The 22429-nt window shown below is 49.0% G+C and overlaps 1 long non-coding RNA gene and 1 pseudogene across 1 annotated transcript; both read left to right on the top strand.

The window, feature by feature from the left end:
* Positions 1–393: 393 nt before the first annotated feature.
* LOC148592951 (antigen WC1.1-like) lies at positions 394–14224 on the top strand (annotated as a pseudogene).
* A 2664-nt stretch (positions 14225–16888) lies between these two features.
* On the top strand, positions 16889–17572 carry LOC148592952 (uncharacterized). Its single transcript, XR_015913843.1, has 2 exons — positions 16889–16935; positions 17260–17572. It is a non-coding gene; the product is annotated as an uncharacterized LOC148592952 (long non-coding RNA).
* Positions 17573–22429: the final 4857 nt, after the last annotated feature.

Genomic DNA, 22429 nt, shown 5'->3' on the forward strand with positions numbered 1-22429 from the left:
GAAGGACTCCTCCAGCCGCTGCTGTTCTGGCAGGTCTTCACCTGCAGGATCCTGCAGCTCTGCTGGCTCCTCTCTCAACTGGCCTTGCTCTCCCTGCAGCTCTGCCATGACCGCGGGCCCAGCTGCTTCCTGCTGCTCCTCCACGGAAGACGCCTGCTGTGAGCCCATTGGTGGTGTTGGTGGTGCTGGCCCTGGCCTTCCGCACCTGCCCAGGAAAACTGGCACGCTTCCTGCCACGAGCACGGGGAGCAGGTCCTTGCTGAGGCGCCGGGGCTGTAGTCTTGGCCTGTGGCGCACTCGGGTCCTGCGTTCTGCTTGTCGCGGGTGCTGAACGGAGCGCGCAGCCCGGAAGGCCCTGGGGTACGGCCACAGTGCGCTGCCGCGAAGCCGCAAATGCCCACGGTGGCGCCGCAGGGCTCTCCCGGCCATCTCCACCTCCACGCCTTCGTCGGGGCCTCCATCGACGAGCAAGTGAGCAGCTTCCTCCAGAGAGGCCTCGGCCTCGGGCCTGGGGTTGCGTGGAGCTGGGCCTGGGCTCTCAGCGCTCCCGGGGCTGTCCACGTCATGGAGGTCTCACCCAAGCGCAGCAAAGCCATCCAGGGAAGGTGCTGAGGAGGCGCTTTGGTCCATCTCCACGCGGGGCCAGTTGTCACTGTCTTCTGCAGAGTCACTTGAGGCTGAGTCCTGGCTCTGCACGCTCTTGTGAGGGGCCTGCGTCAGTGCTGGGAGGACGGCGTATCTTGACCAGGGCTTACGACGCTCCACGTCCCCTGGGCCGCCTCGGCTTGTCCCTTCCGCAGCGCTCTGGGCTCCCGAGAGAGAGCAGCGTTCTGAAGGCTGCCGGCTGACGGGTGGGAGAACGATCCGGCTGCCGTGCCCTTGCAATGGCCGTGGTGTTGCCAGGGATGAGACAGAAATGCTCGACCTGGCCTCTGGCACCATGGGGAAATCCTCTTCCCTTGCCCCGGTGAAAGCAGAAGCATCCTGCTTGGGCAGCCGAAGGGAAGCGCCGGACAGGATTTCCCTCTGGAGGTCTTCTTCCAGGATCTTCTCTGCAGGGCCTTCTGGTGCGGTGGCCCTGCCTGAGGCAGAGCATCCTGAGGATGCTGGCAGAGCAGGCAGCTTCAGGTGACTTGTAGACGCTGCCGTTTGCCCCCTGCCTGTTCGAGGGGGCACATCTGCCTGGGCTGCTGCCTCTCTGGGGAGAGGTGGCAAAGATGGTCCAAGCGGCAGCTCTGCTCTTAGAGCACTCCTGCGCGGCAGGGCCTCCCCACGCTCCACCCTGGCCGTCTGCAATGGAAGCCAGGGAGAAAGGCCAAGTTAGCGCGGTGCTTTCTCCCCCGCGCTCTTTCCTTCCTTCCCAGCTGGCAAAGCTTCCTGCTGGGAGCCCCAAAGGGAGCACGCGCGCCCGCGGGTGGCTGCCCCCCTGCTCCCAGACGCTGGCTGTCAAGGGAGCTGCTCGCTGCCAGGCAGGGCACGGGAAAGGTAGTGCCCGCGGATTCAAGAGGCTTTCCCAGGGTCTCTGTTCAGCTGCGTACCTGTGTGCTGCCATCTTCCGAGTCCTGTGATGGGCGGGCAAGCGGAGGCAGCCTGTCCCTCTGCAGGGACAAAGCTGAGCTCTGGCTCCGCTGCATGGCTGCGGGGGGCTCCTGGCGGCCCACCTGTGGGGAGAAGCAGGTGTGTGACGGAAGCCCCGTTTCAGAGCGGAGCGCCTGTCTGAACATCTGCCCAGAGCTGCTCCGTCCCTCTCGGTGCAGAGCTTCAGGGGCTGCGTGGGCCTTGGGACCTCCACCCAGCGAGCTCTGCCCCAGGGAAAGTCCCCAGGGGGAAACACCCCTTTGCAGAAGGGCTCAGGGCTGCCTGTGTCGCAGCAGCTCCCCTTCCCCGCCGCCCTTGTGCTCTGCGTGCGGGGGCCCTACCTGCTGTGCTGCCTCCTCTCCCTGCAGCCCCATGGCTCACCTCGCTGCGCTCCCGCCTGCTCTGGTGCCCACTTGCGGTCTGGGAACTGAGGTTCTCCTCCCGCTCCATGGGGAAATCCAAAAGCGCTGCCGGACACCAAGCACACCGGCAACCAGAGGAGTTCCTATCTCCTGTCGGAGCCGCTCTCCTCTCAGTGGGGACCCCGGCACGTTGGCCCTTATATGTCACCACAAGGATGCCTTGTCACACTGGCTCTGTGGGCGTGATGCCACCCCCATCACAGAGCCCTGGCGGTCGCCGTGGGGACGCACCTGGCCTTGTATGGGTAGTTTCCCAAGGGGACTGCCCGTTGCTTCTGCGTCTTTGCTTTGAGCCCAGGAGGAGGTTTCCTCTCTCCGACTCGAGACTCATAGAATCATAGAATGCTTAAGGTTGGAAGGGACCTCTAGAGGTCATCTAGTCCAATCCCCCTGCACACGCAGGGTCACCTAGCGCATAGATATTAGGAAACAAATCTACATGGAAAGCGTGGCCAGGCAGTGGAAGAGGCTGCCCAGGATAGCGGTGGAGGTAACTACTTACCTAACTACTTACTTCTGCTCACTAAATACCTAAATTCATTTTTTCTAACTCTTGTATACAATGTTTTGAAGTGGATGATATAAATAGTTTTTGCGGATGGTCAAATACCATGTCTTCACGCTTGGCTCTGCTGGCTGCATCTTCACTTGGGCCTTTTCATAAGTTTCCTTCTACATATAATCTTTGGTGAACTAAAGACACAAACATAGCAAAGAAAAAGAAACACAGCTTCTATGATCTGTTTACTTGAGAAAAATCTGTTCATGTTATCTCCAGAAAACATCCAGATTCTTTGTGAAAATATACAAAATGTTAGTAACTTTTCACATAAGGTCTCTTTTTTTTTCGTCTTTTAGAGATGTGTGAGAAGCTTTCTATGATGCAGAAATCAGCTTTATTAACATGAAAGATAATATGGCCTCATAAAATATTTCCACTGGAGAATATTTATTGTGTTCAATAGAATGAGGCAGGAGAAAAAGCAGAAATGTAGGAAAAGTAGGACCAAAATTTTTAAAACCTTTTCCAGAGATCCACCTTGGAAACTGTTAAATAAGAATATGGATAAGACATACCAAAAGCATTTAACCTCCAGAGAATTAAAACTGGTGTTGAAGATCTTCAAAATCCTAATGATTTAGGAAAGATATGTTAATTATTTAATTAATTTTATGTTCATATAGAAAATGCTTATGCATTATTAACCCAAATTTCAGGCAGCTGCACAGCTGTATTTACTCTACAGAATTAGACAGCTAGCTTCAATTTTGAATGAGCAGGGAAGCGAGGTATTTTAAAATGAGCTTCATAGCATGCAGTATGCCAGAGAAGAATCACTAGAACCATTCAGTACTAAGTGCTATTAAGCTGAGATATAAGTCCAATTTCTTTCTCTATCTATATGTTTCTTTCTGACCTCTAGGAATGTACTTTCTTCTCTCCCTTCACTTACTTACAGATTTTAGATAAACCTGTTATAGTTTGTGAACTATTGAAAAAAATAGCCAAAAAGCTAGCACAGCCTAATAGGTCAGTGGTTAAGAGCACTCCCCTAGGCTGTGAAAAAATGGCTACATGTGCTGCTTCTGACTATGGCAATCCTTATTTCCACAGGAAATGTTGATTTAAACTGTTCTACTTAAAACTCCTTAATGAGAGAATCTGAAGTTCACTTTCTAAAGAAAAAAAAAATTACTAATTCAGAAAGAGGATGAGAAATGTCATAAGAACAACTGTAAAAGCAAATAGGAAGGAAATTATCTTAAAAAGGAGAGAGCTTCTAGTGATGCAGTTTCATTCTTGCAGTCCAATATCTTAACCATTTCATAGCCATTTCAAAAATAACTCTTATGTCCTGATGGTGCTCACTTAGTCTGGAGACCAAGACTCTTATGAATTCTGTGATTCTTATGATTCTGGGATGATTACTAGAAAATGTCAACACAGCATGTTAGATTCAATGAAGCAGGCGTGAAGTCTAAACTGACCATACAAATGTTCAGTATGTAAGTTTCTTTATGTAATTTTAATGCTTGAAACGTAAGGATGGGATTCAGTTGCTTATAAATGTATAAACCATAACTATCTCAGTAATGCTTCTTTTATATTTCCCCCATAGAGGTTTGGCTGCCTGTGTCCCAAGTCCCAGTCCAGTCCCACTGTGCAACCCGGGCTTGGGCTGCTGAGCAAGAGGGTTGAGAAAGTGATCACAGAGATGAGAAAGTCAAAGTTATGGGTAGTGGGACTGATGAGACAGCTCAAGGATTCATGAGGAAAAACACCTGCAAGCAGAGGTATGAACCCCAGATTTTAGGACCTAAAACAATGCACGTCTCCTGTAGGCCCTGCGTTTTATCCACCATGTGCTCTATAGGTGCCTGGGCTGCCATAAGGCACTATAAAAATCACTAGGTATCTGTCTTCAATTCTGAATCTCATCCTAAATTCTAAATCTGTACTGCTTAGCAAAGATCCTTTTATTCCCAAGTGAAAGAAATAAGATGCCACTATTGTATGACTCATCTCTTATTAAAAGTGTTACATCAAATACAGAAGAGGAATCACCCCTTGGTGCATATCTATGTCTATAAAGACATAGACTAAGCCATAGCCTAAGAAGCCTAGCCCAGGCTTAAACATTCAGGATATAATTATATGGTAACACTTTGTAAATCCATCACATTTTCATAACTTTAATTGTGTTATTGTGATTGTATGCATCGATATTATATTAAGAGTATTAAACATGAAAAAAGCTGAAATATAACTGACTTTTCTGTAAGAAGGGACAATTATTATATTCATTTCACAAATTTGTCTGCAGTTTGTCAGTTGCCAGTGAACATTAAAAATGGCTTTAGAAATTTATCTAAGAATATTACATTTTCTGATGCAAAATTTCAGACTATTTCCCCATAGGCTGGCATGCAAACCTCTAGTGAATGATATTTGGTGATTCATTTTAAATTTAGCTGGCAATTATTGTCACTTTTTATTCTGCATTTTTTTTTCCTGGAGAGTCTAAATATCCATTCTTTCCTTTTAAGTGAGCGAATTCCTCCAGCTGTGAATTTTCTGTAGTGCTATCGCTTTATGAGTTTTGGATCTCATTAGAGATCATTAGGCTCTTGAGACAGGCTAGCATCTCACAAACACTATAAACAATGCCTTTTCAACCTTGATTGGAGTTTTGTATTCCCAGATTAATGTTTGTGCACTGAGATTGATTAAGAAAATAAAAGGGAGGAAAAAAAAATTGAAAACATGGTCTTGATAAACAAATCTTTCTAAGTATCTTGTGGATATTATAACGAGTCAAACTCATTTCTTTCAGTTAAGAAAAAGTATCTCTCTGAGCAAACCTCACTGGCAGATAAGAGAAAAGAAAGGTTCAACTTTAAAGAATAATGTTTTGTGAGAAAACATGCACATAGAGTTGAGAAATAGCACATGTGAACCACAGCTAGGGTAGCATTATGGGTCCAAACACGGTATACATGTTGAACTATCAAAGAACCATGGACATTTCTCTGACATCTGTAACTTCAATATTATCATAGTTAAGAACTGGATAAAATTTTCAGCCTAACTCTTCACCAGAATAAAACACCATCATGCTTTCAACATGACAGAAGAATTGAAGTTTACATAAACAAGACAAATTCTGCAGTGACCCAGCAATGTTATAGCTGTCGGGAACATTTCCACACATTACAGGATAGTAGATTGCCTCTGGAGACAGGAACTTCAGCTTAAAAATGATAACGTTTATAAAAATCACCAAACCAGAGCACAATAGTCATCATAGCTGTAAAAGATGCTTTTCCCAAAGCAATATGAAAGATGTTGATTACTTTTCTGTATGTTGAAAAATGTGTGTTGTGTTTGTGCTACTGTGCCCTCAGGTAATATGAAGTGAGATGCAAACCCAGCTGCACAGCCTGAAGCTGGCCTCCAGCACAAGCTGTTAGAGCTGTGACCTCTGTATGTCAGGCAATCCCACTGGCAAAAAAGCTGAGGGAAAGCAAAAGAAGGGGGAATGGGGAGAATAAACTAACACTATGGATTATTTTAAAATATCTTTTTTAAATATACAAACTGAGCATATTTTGGGAAAGATATGAACTAGTTAAGATCTCAGTGAACGAAATAGCTTTTAAATGGGCAGTTGAGGTGCAAAAGTCATTAATTAATATTCATGAGGAAGGATAGCAGAGAAGAAGAAAAGTTTCATTGTATCTATGAGAGATGCAGATCTAGGTTTCATCACAGTGAAGGAAAAGATGAGGGTGCTAGAAATGACAAGGGGAATTTAAAATTTTCATAAAAAATTCCTAGCAAATTCTTGCTTGTCCTTAGACAAACTGTTTTAGATACAAGAAAACTTCAGCGTATGAAATCTGAATAAATTATTTTCTGAATTCAGTGGAAGTAGAGATTCCTGATATATAAATCAAAATAGAAAAATGTGGTCCTCATTTTTAATTACCTACAAAATTTACTCTTCTTGCCAAAAGGTGGCCTGATCTCTAATCCCAAATTCTTCTCAGTCCATCAAACTATGTCGCTTTTCATCAAACTTCTACTCCCTGGAGCCAGCACAGGAGTAACATTTTCTAGGAAAGCAAAGAAGAACTGAAGATCTATGTCGGGCTGTCATCAATCCCATTTATATACCATTCATCATACGGCATCAATAAAAGGCCTGACTCTATAGTACTCCAAAATGATATGATCTGTGAGGCTAGTATCTGCTCAAAATTTTCCTCTGCAGAAATTAACACAATGAAGTAGTGTATCCCTGCACTCTCACTGTGCAAAATATCATGATGACTGCATCTATCAATAGCCTTCACAAAATTAGTAAGACATTTGAAGGCAGAGCATTACCTAGGCTATATATTATTCTTTTCTGTAGTTTACTGGCTCCTGACACTTCACGTTTGGAGATTTTGCTCATTCACATTCTTGGACATCATCAAATGAATTGTTTTTCATTGAGAACAAACCTCAAATTTTGATAGGTTTCAGAAATCCATCATTATGCATGGGTTATAGCTGTGATATCCTTCCCTGGTTTGTGTTTCCTTCCTATGCATTCTTTTCAATGGAAACTGATATATGGGAGAGAACAGGGACTATGAGACTTCCCTTAAGATGAAGCCCAGAAGTACCTGGTCTGTGAAGTTCAAGGGCATTTCTAAATTCTGTTTACCTTTAGTCAGTGTTAGTAGTTTAACTTTTGGTGTACTTCGGATGCTCATAAATGTGCTCATGCATATTCATATATCACTAAAATATGGTCTTTCTAATGATTCAGATAAAAATACATTTAAATATTTACATCTTTGAATATGTATTTATATGCTATAGTCACACACATAACTTTAAAAATAGAAATATACTTTGTTCCGCCTGAAAAGTATATATCCTTAAGACTGTGACAATCAGCCAGTATAGTACTATGACACTAACAGAAATACTGAACTATGACTAAGATATGTGAAGAATGCATAACAAAAGCCTAAGGACAAAATAATTGCTTCCCAAAGAAAACCACAATCTGTTAGGTGTTTCTTTGGAGCTTTTTCTGTCCTTATCTGCTTGATATTATCAGACTGAAAAGGACTATTAATCTTTGGTTTGAGCAGAACAGGTTTTCAGATTTTTTAAGCAAACACAGCAGAGAGGAAAAAAACGTTTTAGCTAATTAAGAGGAAAAAAAAGGAAAATAAAAAAAATAAAAAAGGAAAATTAACTCTGGAAAATAAAATAGGATTCCGAATGAATATATATGACTTAGTAAGATACTTCCAGCTAAACTGGCTTAGTATTTTAATGCATATTGTGCCATTCTGTAATTTAGAAAAGCTAGATTTTCCTTTAATCAAATCAGGCTCCTAAAATATTTGGAGGGATTATGTTTAGCAGTTATTCACTGTCCTCATATAATAGAAAAAAAAAAAAAGAAAATTTGCAACTCTCAAAGTATGTTAATATATTTTGATAATAGAATCATGAAAGATCCCTTTTAAAAAAATCTATTAAGAAATTAAGTAGTGTAGTTTTCTTGCTGCAAAATAATTGCAGTAATGGAAACAAGAAGACTGTTAAAGTGAATTCCTCAATATTTAAATAATTATTTATGAACTACCTAAAGCCAAAAAAAGAATGTTTTCTTTGCTCAGTATTTGAGTGTATCACTATTCTTCAGACTTCTAATATCTGATTTGCAACATTTCAGATGAATTGAACAAAATTTGTCTAATAGGAAAGAGTTTAAAGATATAAGGTCTAGAACATTATACAGGTTCAATGTATATATGTATATATATTTTACTGTCCAGATACTAGAAAATACTAGGACTCTGTTCATCAGTGAACACTGCAGTGAAAACAGATTGTATTATGAAGATCGGTACATATATATATATAAAAAGGCATCCTGCAGTTCCCCCGCAAAAACTCTTGTTACTTATTACATAAGGACAAAACTTTTTACTTCAGGACAAAAGAAAAAAAATCAAATAATTAGTATTAAATATATATGAATGTATTCTTTTTCTTTCTGGAAATCTACAGTAAAAAGACTGAAAAGACTCTCAGCTCTGTGAAAATTCCACAGACAAAGAACTGATATGAAAATAGGAGAAAATCAAAAACACAATATTCCCATATTGCTAGGGAATTCAAAGTAAACACCAAGGATAGCAACAAAGGAAAGTAAAAAAAAAAAAAATCATATAGGGTCGAGAGAAGGAGAGGATGAGTGTGGTTGGAGTAGGTTTGTGCAGGAGCTGCCAAGGGTAGGTGAATGCTGCCAGATAGCTGTCCTGGGAGGTGTGTCTCCATGGCATTATATATATATGGTCTCCTTTCCTGTCCCCCCCCCCCAAAAAAAAAAGGTATACAGATAGGATTACAGTTAGGGTTAAGAGAACAAAAAAGGGGAGTTGTGAGCTTGCAATGGGTGGGTGCAGGGACTGTCAAAAGAAGGAGAGTGCTATTAACAGAGATGTGCTTAGAGACTCTTCTTTCTATGGCACAATGTATAGTGACATCCTTCCACACATTGCCATTGAAAAGAAAAAATACATATAGAATCAGGGTTAGAATTAGAGTTGAAAAGAAGAAAGGAGAGTGGTGTATAGGGACTGGGGGTGAGCGCATACTGCAAAGAGAAGGTGAGTACTGCCAAGACTGGTGTACTGAGAAGTGTTACTCTGTAGCACCAAATACTGTAGTCTCCTTTCCTGTCTTGACCAGAAATAACATCTGTGGTTAGGGTTAGGGTTGAAAGAAGGAGAAGGGAGGCTGTGCAATTGGAGCTCTTGTATTCAGGGGCTGCCAAAGGATGTAGAGTGCTACCAAGAGAGCTGTGCTTAATGATGTTTCTCATTAGCACCACACTTATGTGGTCTCTGTCCATACCATAGACTGAAAACACATGTAGGGTTAGAATTAGAGTTATCGTAAGGGTTAAGAGCTGGTTTGAGGGAAAAAGAAATGGGAGCATTGTTATTGCAGTGAGTGTGCTCAGGGACTGTGAAAAGAAGGTAAGTGCTGCCAAGACAGATGTGTTGGGAGGTGTATCTAATTAGCACCACAGTTGGTCATATCTGTCCTTGCCTTGGCCGGAAAAGACATCTAGGGATAGGTTTAGGCTTAGGGTTAGGATTAGGGTTGAAAGAAGCATAAAGGGAAGCAGGGAATTTGGAGCACATGTGTTCAGGGAGTGTCAAAAGACGGCTAGTGCTGCCAAAGGATCTATGCTGGGAGGTATTTCTCATTAGCATCAGGACAGAGGGGAGTATCGTGTTTGTAGTGTGTTCATAGACTGTCAAAAGAAAGATAGTGCTTCCAAGGGAACTCTAATACTCTGTAATAATATCTAGAATAAACACTCTAGAAATGTTTATCCATGGCTCCATCTATGGGGATCTTTTTTCCTGTCTTGGCCTGAAAAGAAAAAAAGGGTTAGGATTGAGAAAAGGATAAAGAAGAGTATTGTGTTTGCTCTTGTTTATGTGCTTTTGGAGGCCCTGCACAGACACACTGCACACTTCGAGACCCAGAATGTCCTCTTAGTGTATTTTTTGTCTACTATTTTCACACCTGGAAATAATCAAGATCAACTGGGTTCACAGGAGGGAAAGAGATCTAATTCTTTTCTGTCTCCTAATTACTTATAGCTTGGCAGGTGAGGGACTCCTGATGGAGTTCAAATGAGGAAGATCCAGCAAATCGTCAACGATAATGAGGAACATCCAGCAAATGCGTCAACGATAACTTTTTGACGCAGGTTGTGGAGCAGCCGACAAGGAGAGGTGGGCTACTGGACCTCGTGCTATCAAATAGGGAGGGCCTAGTAGGAGATGTTAAGGTGGGGGGTAGCCTCGGCTGCAGTGACCATGAGCTGGTGGAGTTCAGGATTCAACGAGGAGGTGGCAGGGCTATAAGTAGCCTTGCGACGATGGACTTCAGGAGGGCCAACTTTAGCCTCTTCAGAGACCTCCTTGGTAGAATCCCATGGGCTAGTGCTCTAGAAGGCAGGGGGGCCCAAGAGAGCTGGTTAGTTTTCAAGCAGCGCTTCCTCCACGCCCAGCAGCAGTGCATCCCTGTGTGTAGGAAGGGAGGCAGAGGGGGCAGGCGACCTGCGTGGATGAGCCGGGAGCTTGTGGCAATGCTCAAGCAGAAGGCAGCGGTATACAGAATGTGGAAAAAAGGACAGGTCCCATGGGAGAAATACAGGAATGTAGTCAGGGAATGCAGAGATGCGACAAGGAAAGCTAAGGCACGGCTGGAAGGCAAGCTGGCAAGGGACGTTAAAAATAACAAAAAAAAATTCTTCAAATACATTAACAGCAAAAGGAAGATCAGGGAAAACGTGGGTCCGCTGGAGGACGGGATGGGCACCCTGGTTACAAATAACACAGAAAAAGCAGAGCTCAATGCCTTCTTTGCTTTGGTGTTTACCAAGGGCAGCCCTTTAGAGCCCCAGGCCCTAGGGACAAGAGAAGAAGCTGGTGGAGAGGAAGACTTGCCCTGGGTAGAGGAAGATTGGATCAGAGAGCACCTAAGGAAACTCGATACCCACAAATCCATGGGCCCTGATGGGATGCACCCCAGAGTGCTGCGGGAGCTGGCAGATGCCATAGCTAAGCCGCCCTCCATCATCTTTGAAAGATCCTGGAGAACGGGGGAGGTGCCGGAAGACTGGAAGAAGGCCAATGTCACGCCAGTCTTCAAAAAAGGCAAGAAGGAGGACCCAGGCAACTACAGGCCAGTCAGCCTCACCTCCGTCCCCGGAAAAGTGATGGAACGGCTCATACTGGCTGTTGTCTCCAGGCACATGGAGGACAAGAAGGTGCTCAAGATTAGTCAGCATGGATTCACCAAGGGGAAATCTTGCCTGACTAACCTGATAGCCTTCTATGATGGAATGACCGGCTGGATAGATGAGGGGAGAGCAGTGGATGTCATCTATCTCGACTTCACCAAGGCTTTTGACGCCGTCCCTCACAACATCCTCCTGGGCAAGCTCCGGAAGTGTGGGATAGATGAGTGGACAGTGAGGTGGATTAGGAACTGGCTGGATCGCAGGGCCCAGAGAGTGGTAATCAGCGGTGCAGAGTCTAGTTGGAGGCCTGTAGCTAGCGGGGTCCCCCAGGGGTCAGTCCTTGGTCCAGTCCTGTTCAATTTATTCATCAATGACCTGGATGAAGGCACAGAGTGCTCCCTCAGCAAGTTTGCTGATGATACCAAACTGGGAGGAGTAGCTGATACCCCAGGGGGCTGTGCTGCCATCCAGAGGGACCTGGACAGACTGGACAACTGGGTGGTGAAAAACCTCATGCAATTCAACAAGGCCAAGTGCAAGGTTCTGCACCTGGGGAGGAATAACCCCAGACACCAGTACAGGCTGGGGACTGACCTTCTGGAGAGCAGCTCTGTGGAGAAAGACCTGGGTGTCATGGTGGATGATAAGTTGACCATGAGGCAGCAGTGTGCCCTCGTGGCCAAGAAGGCCAATGGGATCCTGGGCTGCATTAAGAAGAGCGTCTCCAGCAGGTCGAGGGAGGGGATCCTGCCCCTCTACTCAGCCCTGGTGAGGCCACATCTGGAGTACTGTGTCCAGTTCTGAGCCCCACAGTACAAGAGGGATGTGGAGCTGCTGGATAGAGTCCAGTGCAGGGCCACAAGGATGATCAGGGGCCTGGAACATCTGCCCTATGAGGAGAGGCTGAGGGAGCTGGGCCTGTTCAGCCTGGAGAAGAGAAGGCTGAGAGGGGACCTGAGCAGTGTCTAGAAGTACCTCAAGGGAGGCAGTGAGGAGGATGGTACTAGCCTCTTTTCAGTGGTGGCCACTGATAGAACTAGAGGAAACGGCCAAAAACTAAGGCATCAAATGTTCCACAGAAACTTAAGGAAAAATTTATTGGCAATGAGGGTGACAGAGCCCTGGAACAGGCTGCCCAGAGAGGTTGTGGAGTCTCCTCCTCTGGAGATCTTCAAAACCCACTTGGACACAGTCCTGTGTCACATGCTCTAGGTGACCCTGCGTGTGCAGGGTGATTGGACTAGATGACCTCTAAAAGTCTCTTCCAACCTTAAGCAATCTATGATTCTTAGAATAATCCTCCCTATTCACGGATGCCATAGAATGCCCTAAGGAATTCTTGTTATGTTTATCTCTGCTCACTTCAGGACCAGCTTGTGCCCCCCAGCTTTGTGTTTTTCCTTCCAGAGTTTGTGGCCTTGAGGCTGGAGAACAGTGATGGCTGCTCTGGGCGCCTACAGGTTTTCTACAACGGGTCATGGGGGAGTGTTTGCTCCAACTCGATGCCTTCCAGCACCGTGTCTCTGGTGTGCAAACAGCTGGGCTGTGGAGATGGAGGATTCCTTGAAACAGACCTGCCATATAGGAAGGTATCTGGCCATACATGGCTGGATCATGTTGAGTGTGGAAAGAGGAACAGCTCCTTTTGGCAGTGCCTCTCTGATCCCTGGAACCCACAGTCCTGTGATGACCAACGAGAAGAGACCCACATCACCTGCAATGGTAATGCTGGAGCCACGTGGGCGCAAAGCTCACAGCAGGTCTTGCTCCCTGTTCAGCAAGGCACAATGTTGAGAAGGGGTCTGGAGTGGCTTTTACTTTCCGTATGAGATCATTCTGCTATCAGTGATACAAATACAACATATCCATGAGCAGTAGCTGCCCTGAGCTACCTGCATGGCCAATGAGGGGAAGAGGCACATGCAGCCTCCACCTCACCTTGGTGATCTCCTCTACTACACCTTGGACACCTCTTGGAGGTGCCTGTTGATCTCTGTTGTGAATAGACGGGGCCCAGACAATTACCTTTTAGCTTGGGAAGTCCATGCAGAGCATTCCACTCATGGCCGTGGTTTGCTGAGGGAATGGGTAGGGGGAGAGAGAACACGGTGCTGGTGGCTCGAGGTTATGTAGGAACCAGGCCGTGCCCAGGGCAGTGCTGGCATCGGAGTTTGGAAACAGCCTCCCCTTGGGGACATGCTCCTGCTCCTCTGCTAACCAGGAAACCTCTTGGGGTGAGCAGCCAAGGTAACCCTGGAGTTCAGCACTGTTACACACTGCATTATCAGGGGGGTTCACCTTTGTCCATGAGCAGGGGGAGGTGCTGGGAGGTTCAAGCACAGCTCAGTCCTGATCCTGTCCACATGACCCCCATAAAGCAGCCCCTTCTTTCACTGTAGTGTTTCCTTCTACAGGGAGATGACCAGAAACCCCTCCAGCCCTAGCGGCAGAGTGCCCCAACTCTACGAGCTGCACAGGTAACTGCTGCTCCCTGTGCCCTTCTCACCTGGCCAGGCCCTCCCAACCACCCCAATGACACGGAGGGTTCTGTGTTTTCCAGAGATGCAGAAGATTCGTGTCGTGGGAGGAGAGGACGGCTGCTCGGGCAGAGTGGAGGTTTGGCACCGCGGCGCCTGGGGGACGGTGTGTGACGACTCCTGGGACATGAAGGATGCTGAGGTGGCCTGCAGTCAGCTGGGCTGCGGCCCTGCCATGTCTGCCCTGGGGGAGGCTGCGTTTGGGGAGGGGACGGGTCCCATCTGGCTGCAGCAAGTGAAGTGCAGAGGGACGGAGCGGTCTCTCTGGGACTGCAATGTGCAGTGTGGCAACAGTGGTGCCTGCCAGCACAAGGAAGATGCTGCTGTGAATTGCTCCGGTGAGTAGCAGTGCTTGGTCCCCTTGTTTGGGGACACGTTATCCCAGCTGGGCCCTCACAGGGCCCCAGACTCCAGAACAGGGATGTCCCTGCAGAGGTTGGGTGCCTGGTGGGGAGCAGATGTTATGGGGCAGGGTGTCCTCATGCCTTTGCCTGTGGGGTTCTGCAGCCCCCTGAATGCCTGTCCTGGGCTGTCCGTGCTGTCCTCCCCATGGCCCAGAGCAGAGAGCCCAGGGCCTGTCACGGGCACCCAGGGAAGGACTGTTCTGATGGCACTTGGAGGGGACATGCACAGGCACAGCCACATCTCTCTCCCTGCTCTGCAGCTGCACCCAGGATGACAACAGCAGCCCCGTGAGCAGGTAACCTGTCCTTCGTCCTGGGTTGGGTCTCCCTGGGGCCAGGCTGTGACCTGCAGCCCGAGGGAAGGGGCCTGTACTGGGGTGCAGGGCCTCCCACAGGGTGTTGGAGCGTTTGGCTTTGTGGAGGGGTGTGGATCACCCAGCAGTGTGAGAGCTGCCCCACAAACCAGCACAGGGTCCCCCAGCCCTGCCATGTGCATTGGTTCGGGACTGGGGTGTCCCTGGGCCCCAGCATGCCCCAGGCGAGGGCCTGCCTCGTCCATGTCACTGCCCATGCAGATCCCACCCAGAGGCGTGTGAGGGAAAGCGGAGGAGTCTCCGTGCCTGTTGTCATCTGCATCATCCTGGGGGCCCTGCTCTGCCTGCTCCTGGCCCTCCTAGCAGGGCAAGTGCGAAGAGCCAGGGCTCAGCGCAGAGGTGGGTCCTTCCCCAGCGGTACCAGGGTGGACGATGCCTCTTGACAGCCCTGTGGGGGCTGTGGGGTGTGTGTGAGGGCACAGAGGGTGGGGGTGCTACCTCCTGCTCTATTCCCTGTTCCTTCACTGTCTATTTGTGGGACACCCGCAAGCAGGAGCTGTGGGAGTGCTGATGCAGGAGGAGATGGTGATAGAGGAGGTGAGAAAAGGCAGTGAGGGGCTGGGGGAGATGGGAGCAGCAGGAGACGTCCAGGGACGCTGCTGGCTGCGCTCTGAACAGTGCTAGGGGAGGCTGTGGGGCAGGAGCGGTGCCAAGAGGAGCTCAGGGCAGGGGGTCTCTCAGAGTGGCAGTCGGTCCCTGGGCTGCTCTCTCTGTCCTGCCCTGTTCACCCATGTCAGGGCAGGATCATTTTATGGACCAGCCTGGCAGAGAGTGAGAAGCTGCCTGGGGAGAGGAGCTATGGGAGCTGCTCCCTGGTCAGAGCAGGGACTGACCTGGGGCCAAAAGGGTCATTGGGGTCTGTGTCTGAAGAGAGAGCTTGAGGTGACACTGCCCCAGACCATCTCCACAGGGGCGTTGCTGTCACTGGGGATCTGACCGTAATGCCTGGGCAGGGCAGTGGGTCTGGGCTGTGGGGTCAGCACTCGTTTGGCTAAGGTGGAAGGGCTGAGTGCCCACATCAGGGTCCTTCTCCTCTCTCCATGTGCCTGTGCTGATCTTGCCCATATTCTCAGCCTCCAGGAGGTCTCTGGAGCCCCTCTCTGAGGCCGTGTACCAGGAGATTGACTACAGCCAAGTGTGGGAGAAGCAGGCGAGGTTCGGTCCTCCAGGTCTGTGTGGTCGGTTCTGGGACAGAGCACATGGCAGGGCCCTTTCCACTGGCCCTAACCCACGATGGGACCATTGCAGCCCTCGGGCCAGTTGTCTCCTCAGTGCTGGGGTCACGGGTTCCTCCAGGAGAGCAGCCCAGTGCTGGGCTCAGGTGAGGAGCTTCCTCCCGACCTGCTCTGCCCATCCAAACCCGCGGGCACAGCTTCTCCCTGCCTGTCCTGCTGCCCCCATCGGTTGTACCTGTTGGGTAAGGGAAGGGGGTGGCCAGGGCTGCTCTGAAAGGCCCTTGGAGATGGGATTTGTCCCATGGGAGCAGGACAAGCCCTGGGCCGTCCTCCCCACGCAGTCCCTGCTAGGTGGGTCCCCATCCCCAGCAGGGCTGACAATTGACAGGGTCAGCAGGGCTCATCCCGATAACACTCGCTGCTCCTCTTGCCAGGTTCCTCTTCAGAGGGCTCCCTGACCAAGCTGCAGCCCGAGCCCAGGGACAGTGAGGAGCGTCCTGGGTCAGCACCAGGTAACGGGCAGGGAGGTAGGGGAAGGGTTGGTCTCTCCTCCCCATAGCTGTGTCACTGAGTGTCACCATTGGGATGGGGAGGAATTGCCTTCAGGAATGACTCTGGAGTCATGCAGTGTGGGCAAGCATTGGACATGCCCCACTGAGCTGGGTGCCTGAATGGGGCCTTATTGGGCTCGACTTGTCCCTGCCTCCATCAGGCTCTGAGTTTGTCCCAGGGAATCCCCAGCCCCGGTGCAGACTCCAGCTCTTCTATCCCTGTGGCAGGGGGAGAGGGCACCCTGCTGCCTCACACACACTCCCATAACCCTGGATCCAGGATGCTGGACCTTCTGTGGCCCTGCCAACACCCGTGTCTCTGCCCTGTGTTCCTTCATGTCCTTCTTTCCTCTGCTCTGTGGGAGGGCTCCTGTCATCACCAGCTCCTCTCTTGATTCAGATGTCCCTGTCCTGCCCACAGGTGACCCAGCGGATGGCTATGACGATGCCAGAGAAGTATCTGACCCTGGGGAGGATCTTGTTCCTGGCCAGCAAGACTGGGAAGTGCCCAGGGAAGCAGAGGATGGTGAATGGCTTGAGGAGGCACAGAGAGGTGAGGGGGAAATGCAGCTGCTGGCTCCTGGGGTGCTGTCCTCAGTGCCAGGAGAGTGGCAGCAGCCTGAGAGCCCGGCCTCCCGGCATGGGGAGGGTACCTACCTCAGGAGTTTTCCTGGTGAGGAGACGGGGGTGGGATTAGGGGACTGAAGGTCTCAGGCAGTGAGAGACAGGGAGGAAGGGGATTCAGCCGAGGAGGGGCATGTGTGTGGGCCAGACTGCAATGCACTGGCCTTGCTGCTTCCAGTCGGGAACGGGCGCTGCTGGGGATGTGATGGAGCCCCCAGGGCAATCAGAGCAGCCCCATCCTTTCCTTTCGCAGACACAGCGTATGATGATGCTGAAGGAGCATCCCTGGCACATCCTCATGAGGACACCAAGGCTGTGAGACTGGACCCTGGTGCCAGACTGTCCCTGAACCCAGGTCTGAGAGAGCCCATCACTGCCATGAGGTTGGGTGCAGCTGGGACAGAAGAGAGGTCTGTGCAGCTTGGAGAGTCATGAGTGACAAAGACTGCTCTCCCTTCTGCCACTAGTAGCAGAAAGAGCTGGACATTGCCTCTCTCATCTTTTCTCTACTTTTATCCCATGCATTGCTATTTGTTCTTATTAAAACCATGTGGGAGTTTGACCCAGAGATTGTGTTTCCCTCCCCAGGTGTTGGATGTCTCCCCAAAGCTGATCAGGGAAGGTGAAGCAGCACAAACCAGCAGTGGGTAAGGGGAACATCTTGGGAAGAGCAGGCTCTGAGACAGGCTGTGCTCCTGCAAGAGCCCGTGATCTCTGGGGTGTGGGAATAGTGATGAGTCCAGCTGGAGGATATTTCTGCTGGCAGGGACATAGAATCATAGAATTATTAAGGTTGGAAGGGACCTTTAGAGATCATCTAGCCCAACCCCACTGCACACACAAAGTCACCTAGAGCACGTGGCACAGGATTGCGTTTAAGCGGGTTTTGAAGATCTCCAGAGACAGAGATTCCACAACCTCTCTTGGCAACCTACTCCAGGGCTCTGTCACTCTGTCAAGAAATTTTTCCTTGAGTTTCTGTGGAACCTTTGGTGCTTCAGTTTGTGGCTGTTTCCTCTTGTCCTATCACTGGCCACCACTGGAAAGAGGCTGGCCCCATCCTCCTCACTCCCTCTTAAGGTGTTTATAGACACTGATCAGGTCCCCTCTCAGCCTTCTCTTCTTCAGGCTGAACAGGCCCAGCTCTCTCAGCGTTACAGTCAGTGTTAGACATTCCCATCCTGCAAACCTCCTGCAGGGTTTCCAGCCATATGTGCCAGTCTGCAGAGTCCTATTATGTCCCTCTGGGCAGGATGGTCCAATCTCCTGCCCCAACCTGCTCTTTTCCAAAGGGCTCTTCCTGGGCTACCCTGGTCCCTGGGACAGTTGCCACCACAGAGCTGCAGCACAGAGCTGCACAGAGCCTCGAGTGCTGGGCTGGGGCCCCATAGCAGTGAGCCCGGAGGTGACTGTAGGCCCTGAACGCTAGCCCATATTTCCATGGCCGAGAAGATGCCATGTCTACCGCTAAAGCAGGAGCCCATAGGAGCTGAGACAGGATCCCTGTTCCTTCACTGGGTTTTAAGCAGCTGCTCCCCAGTACGAATGGGTGAAAGACCTCTCCTGTGGGAGCTGAGTAGGGAGGAGGGTTCGATGGTTGTCCAGCATGTGGCACCCAAACTGCCTCCCTCCTCCATTCAGGGGTCTCTGCAACTTGCTGACCCTTCCTGAGGGGATCTCACACACTGACGGGCAAGTGAGGGCTCAGGGCAAGCCCACAAAACCCTCCTCGTCCTTCACCCCGGCTCATTTGTTTCCTTGTGCTAACCTACTCAGAGAGCTGCTCCTGGAATAGTGAGAAAGGAGTCACACACATCTATTCCTGTATCTCTTTCTATATAATATATATAGATGAATATGTAAAAGATGAGACATCTGTGGCTAAACTATCAATTTCTGAGAGCTGATTTTTTTCCTCCTGCTTTAATTTTCCTTTCCTACAGTGCAGTTAACTATATCCCCTACTTCTTGTTTTCCTTTGCTTTTTTTGCCTGCCCATCACACTACCACTTGTGCATCCATCCTCCACTCATGTACGGGTTTCAGCCTTCCCAGCCACAGAAGAGCAGGGACTGTGTGGCTGCCACCACCTCTCCCTGCCTTGCTGCCCCATCACAGCTCACCTCTCCCGGCAATGGGTACCCTCCGCCGCGAGACAAAATCAGACATCTCTGCTCGGGGTCTAGGGTCTCTTTGGGGGTGGCAGAGGATAATGCTCCAGCCCCCTCTCCCATGGCAGCATCTCCCCACTGGGAGCTTCTCCAGCCCCAAGAGGCACTGAGGGACTTTTGGGGGACCCCAGAGGAGGTTCTGTGGGCCTCACCAAAGGACCGTATGTGCCAGAAGAGCAGTGGGTCTTTGCATGTCTCTGAGAAGGAAGGGGATCCAACGGGCTGCTGAGACACAGATGGAGACACATGGAGGCCCCCGATATTCACTGAGGCCTTCAGGGCACCAGAGCGCACTCAAGGAGCCTTGGGATGCACTGAAAAACTGACAGCAGCCCAATGAGGGAAATGAAAGGAACTCAAAGACCCATGAGATATACTGAAAAGCAGATTGAGGCCTCCAAGAATCATCAAAAACCAGACAAATCTCTGGCACACACCAAATGGCACCTGAGGCCCCAGGAATGGACTGAAAAATGAGGCACACTGAAAGGCACTCAGAGGCTGCTCGGACACACTGAATGGTGCTTGGGTCCTACGGTGCCCCAAGAAGCAGACAGAGACTCATGGGATGCACCAAAAATCAAGGGTGGGCACTGTGAAGAAACCAAAGGCAATCAGAGGCCTCTGAGAGGCTCCAAGTAGTGCTCTGAACACCCTGGAAGGGCCCACAACGCACACAAAGTCCCAAGACAGAGGTTCCTAGGAGCACCTGATAGACACACTGAGCCCTCTGGGAGGTGTGCAGACGTCCCTGGAGCAAACTAAAGAAACACAGAGGCCAAGGGAGCCCCCCAAAATGTGCTCAGAGGCTTCCAGGGAGCCCTAAAAGGTGCTTGGAGGCACCTGGGGCACACTGAGAGACACTCCAGCAGAGCAGCTGTCCCCTATAAGGCAGTGAGGAGCTGCAGGAACACCAAAACACACATGGAGGCACTGTGGAGAGCTGTGAACAGCGCATGGAGGGCCCTGGGATGCCCCAAAACACCAAAGAGTGGGAGTCCAGAGGGGCACTGCCAGAACAGGGAGCACGTCAAAGGGACATGGAGGTCTTGAGGGAGCACTCAAAGTCATGCAGAGGACCCTGGCAGGCTCTGTTCACAAAGAGGGCAAAAGAAGGGAAACTGGCAAGGCAGACGGGAGGTTTGCATGGATCACTGGCAGTGCAGCCCAGCTCTTGGCCTGCTCCCAGCCACTGTCATGAGCTATCCAACTTCTTCTTTCCTAGAGGAGGTAATGACAGAGGAGGGATGGCTTTCTGGACGATGAGGCTTTTTCTCCCTGCAGCCAGCACAAGACAGCTGTACCACTAATGCCACTGCCACTAGCAAAGGAGTGCTTTAACCTGCCCTTGCTGCCTGGGCGCTGGTGACTCTGCCTAGGAGGCTTTTGCTTCCTGCCCCTTGTCTCCAGTACATCCCCAGGCTCTTGCCTGGTAGGGCTTCTTCTCCAAAAGCAGCCAACCGCTCCATGCAGGGCACGTGTTGTCATGGCCGGGGCAGGTGGGGAGCAGAGGGAAGAGGTGACTTTTCTGTTTGGCAGAAGAAGTGCTTTAGTTCACAAACAGGACTCTGGCTGTCTCTGCTGGCTGTCGGCCTTCAGCCTGAGCTCTGGTGATAGAGGAGGAAAGAGAAGGTAACTCAACAAATCTGAGATTTCCATGAACACAGCACCCCACACTGCCATTCCCATATTCTCCGCTGTGCAGGGACAAATGTGTGCTCATCAGCATGAATGGGGTACACAAGTGGGATAGACTGCAGTGACCAGGCACATGGCTTGGCCACACAAGTGCAGTGGTCAGGGTCTTGCTTACACACCACTGCCCCTTTTCACTCCCTCTGCCTCATTCTGTTAGCTGCAGTGTCCAGTGATTTCTTTTACCCTCTAGTTCTTCATGTCCTGTTCAGTTAAGCCCACACTGGGCCAGGGTTGAGGCATCTGCCTTCACACCCTAACTCTGCTTGGCCGGGGGAGCTGTGGGCCTGGATGGAAGATCCACGGCCACCACATCCTTCACTGTGGTGCGGAAGGGCCCATTTCAGAGCAAGACAACCGAGCTGCCCAAGAGCAGCTAAGTACTCGGTCAGGCTTTGTTCACCCAAAGTGCTGCAACTTCCCTGGGGCCCAGTGTGAGGATATGGAGTTTGCTTTAAAGAGTTCACAATTCCCTTGAGAAATGGGATGCTCACATACAGTTTATAAAAGATATTAACAGCAATTCTGCCCCTCAGAGGCCCTAACAAAATGAAACATGAATGCAAAGGAGTGCTTTCCGTTCCTCTGCACTTTTTTGTTATCCCTGGTGCAACACAAAAAAAAAAAAAAAAAAAAAAGAGATTTCATCAACACTACATGCTTCTGCCCATCACTTTGCCATGAAAGGATATGGATGATAGAAGGTTAGTTTATTAGAAAAAATAGTTTATTTGAAAACATTCTCAAACATGGAGTACTTCTTCAGCAAAGAAAAAGACGGTAGGACATGCTTATGTATCCAAGATAAAACACTTTTTTTTTTTTTTGTTAACAGAAATGCATCCTAGACTCATCAGTGGATATAAAATGGGGCTTCTAACAATGAACATGCTGGCAGCATGTTGTAAATATATATATTTTTAAGAAACCTCCCTCAAAAGTGAATAAATAAAGCTATTGCCCACATGCCATCACTGGCTAATGAGTGAAGCTGTCTTCATCACAACAGTGAAACTGAGATTTATTTATGTATTTGAATCCAATGAATTTTAACTTATTGTAAGCTTAATTTTCCTGGCACCTTCTTAGCATCTTAAACTTAGCATTTTCTGTTCTTCAGGGAAGGAAGGTGTTTTGAAGTTTTCAGATAAACTTCCTGAGATGATTTATGAAAGTTCCTTGTGTCAACATGTACTGTCAGCCTGTGTTGCAGTCTGAATAAGGGGGGTTACATTTAGTGAACATATTTTCGATTTCATTTATAACAGTCCCTTGTAACCATGGCACAATTCACACCCTCCCCTGTCACCACTGCAATCCAAAGAGAACACAAATCTGCTGAGGCACCTGTATTAAATAGCTACATATATATATATATGTGATATAATAAATCATGCATATTTAGAATGGCTATTACGAAAAGCATCAAGGCAGCCAAAAGTTTGCATGTCCAATGACTTCCTTCAGGGCCTCAGGGCCTTTTTTTTTTTTTTTTTTCCTGAGACTTTAGATGAAGGTGTTTGCAAAGAGGTGCAGGACCATGTTCAGCACAGCTGC

The sequence above is a fragment of the Tinamus guttatus genome, unplaced genomic scaffold (genome assembly GCF_059628265.1).
Source record: "Tinamus guttatus ecotype Peru unplaced genomic scaffold, ASM5962826v1 Tinamus_guttatus_pri_ptg000474l, whole genome shotgun sequence".
NCBI classification, from domain to species: Eukaryota; Metazoa; Chordata; class Aves; order Tinamiformes; family Tinamidae; genus Tinamus; species Tinamus guttatus.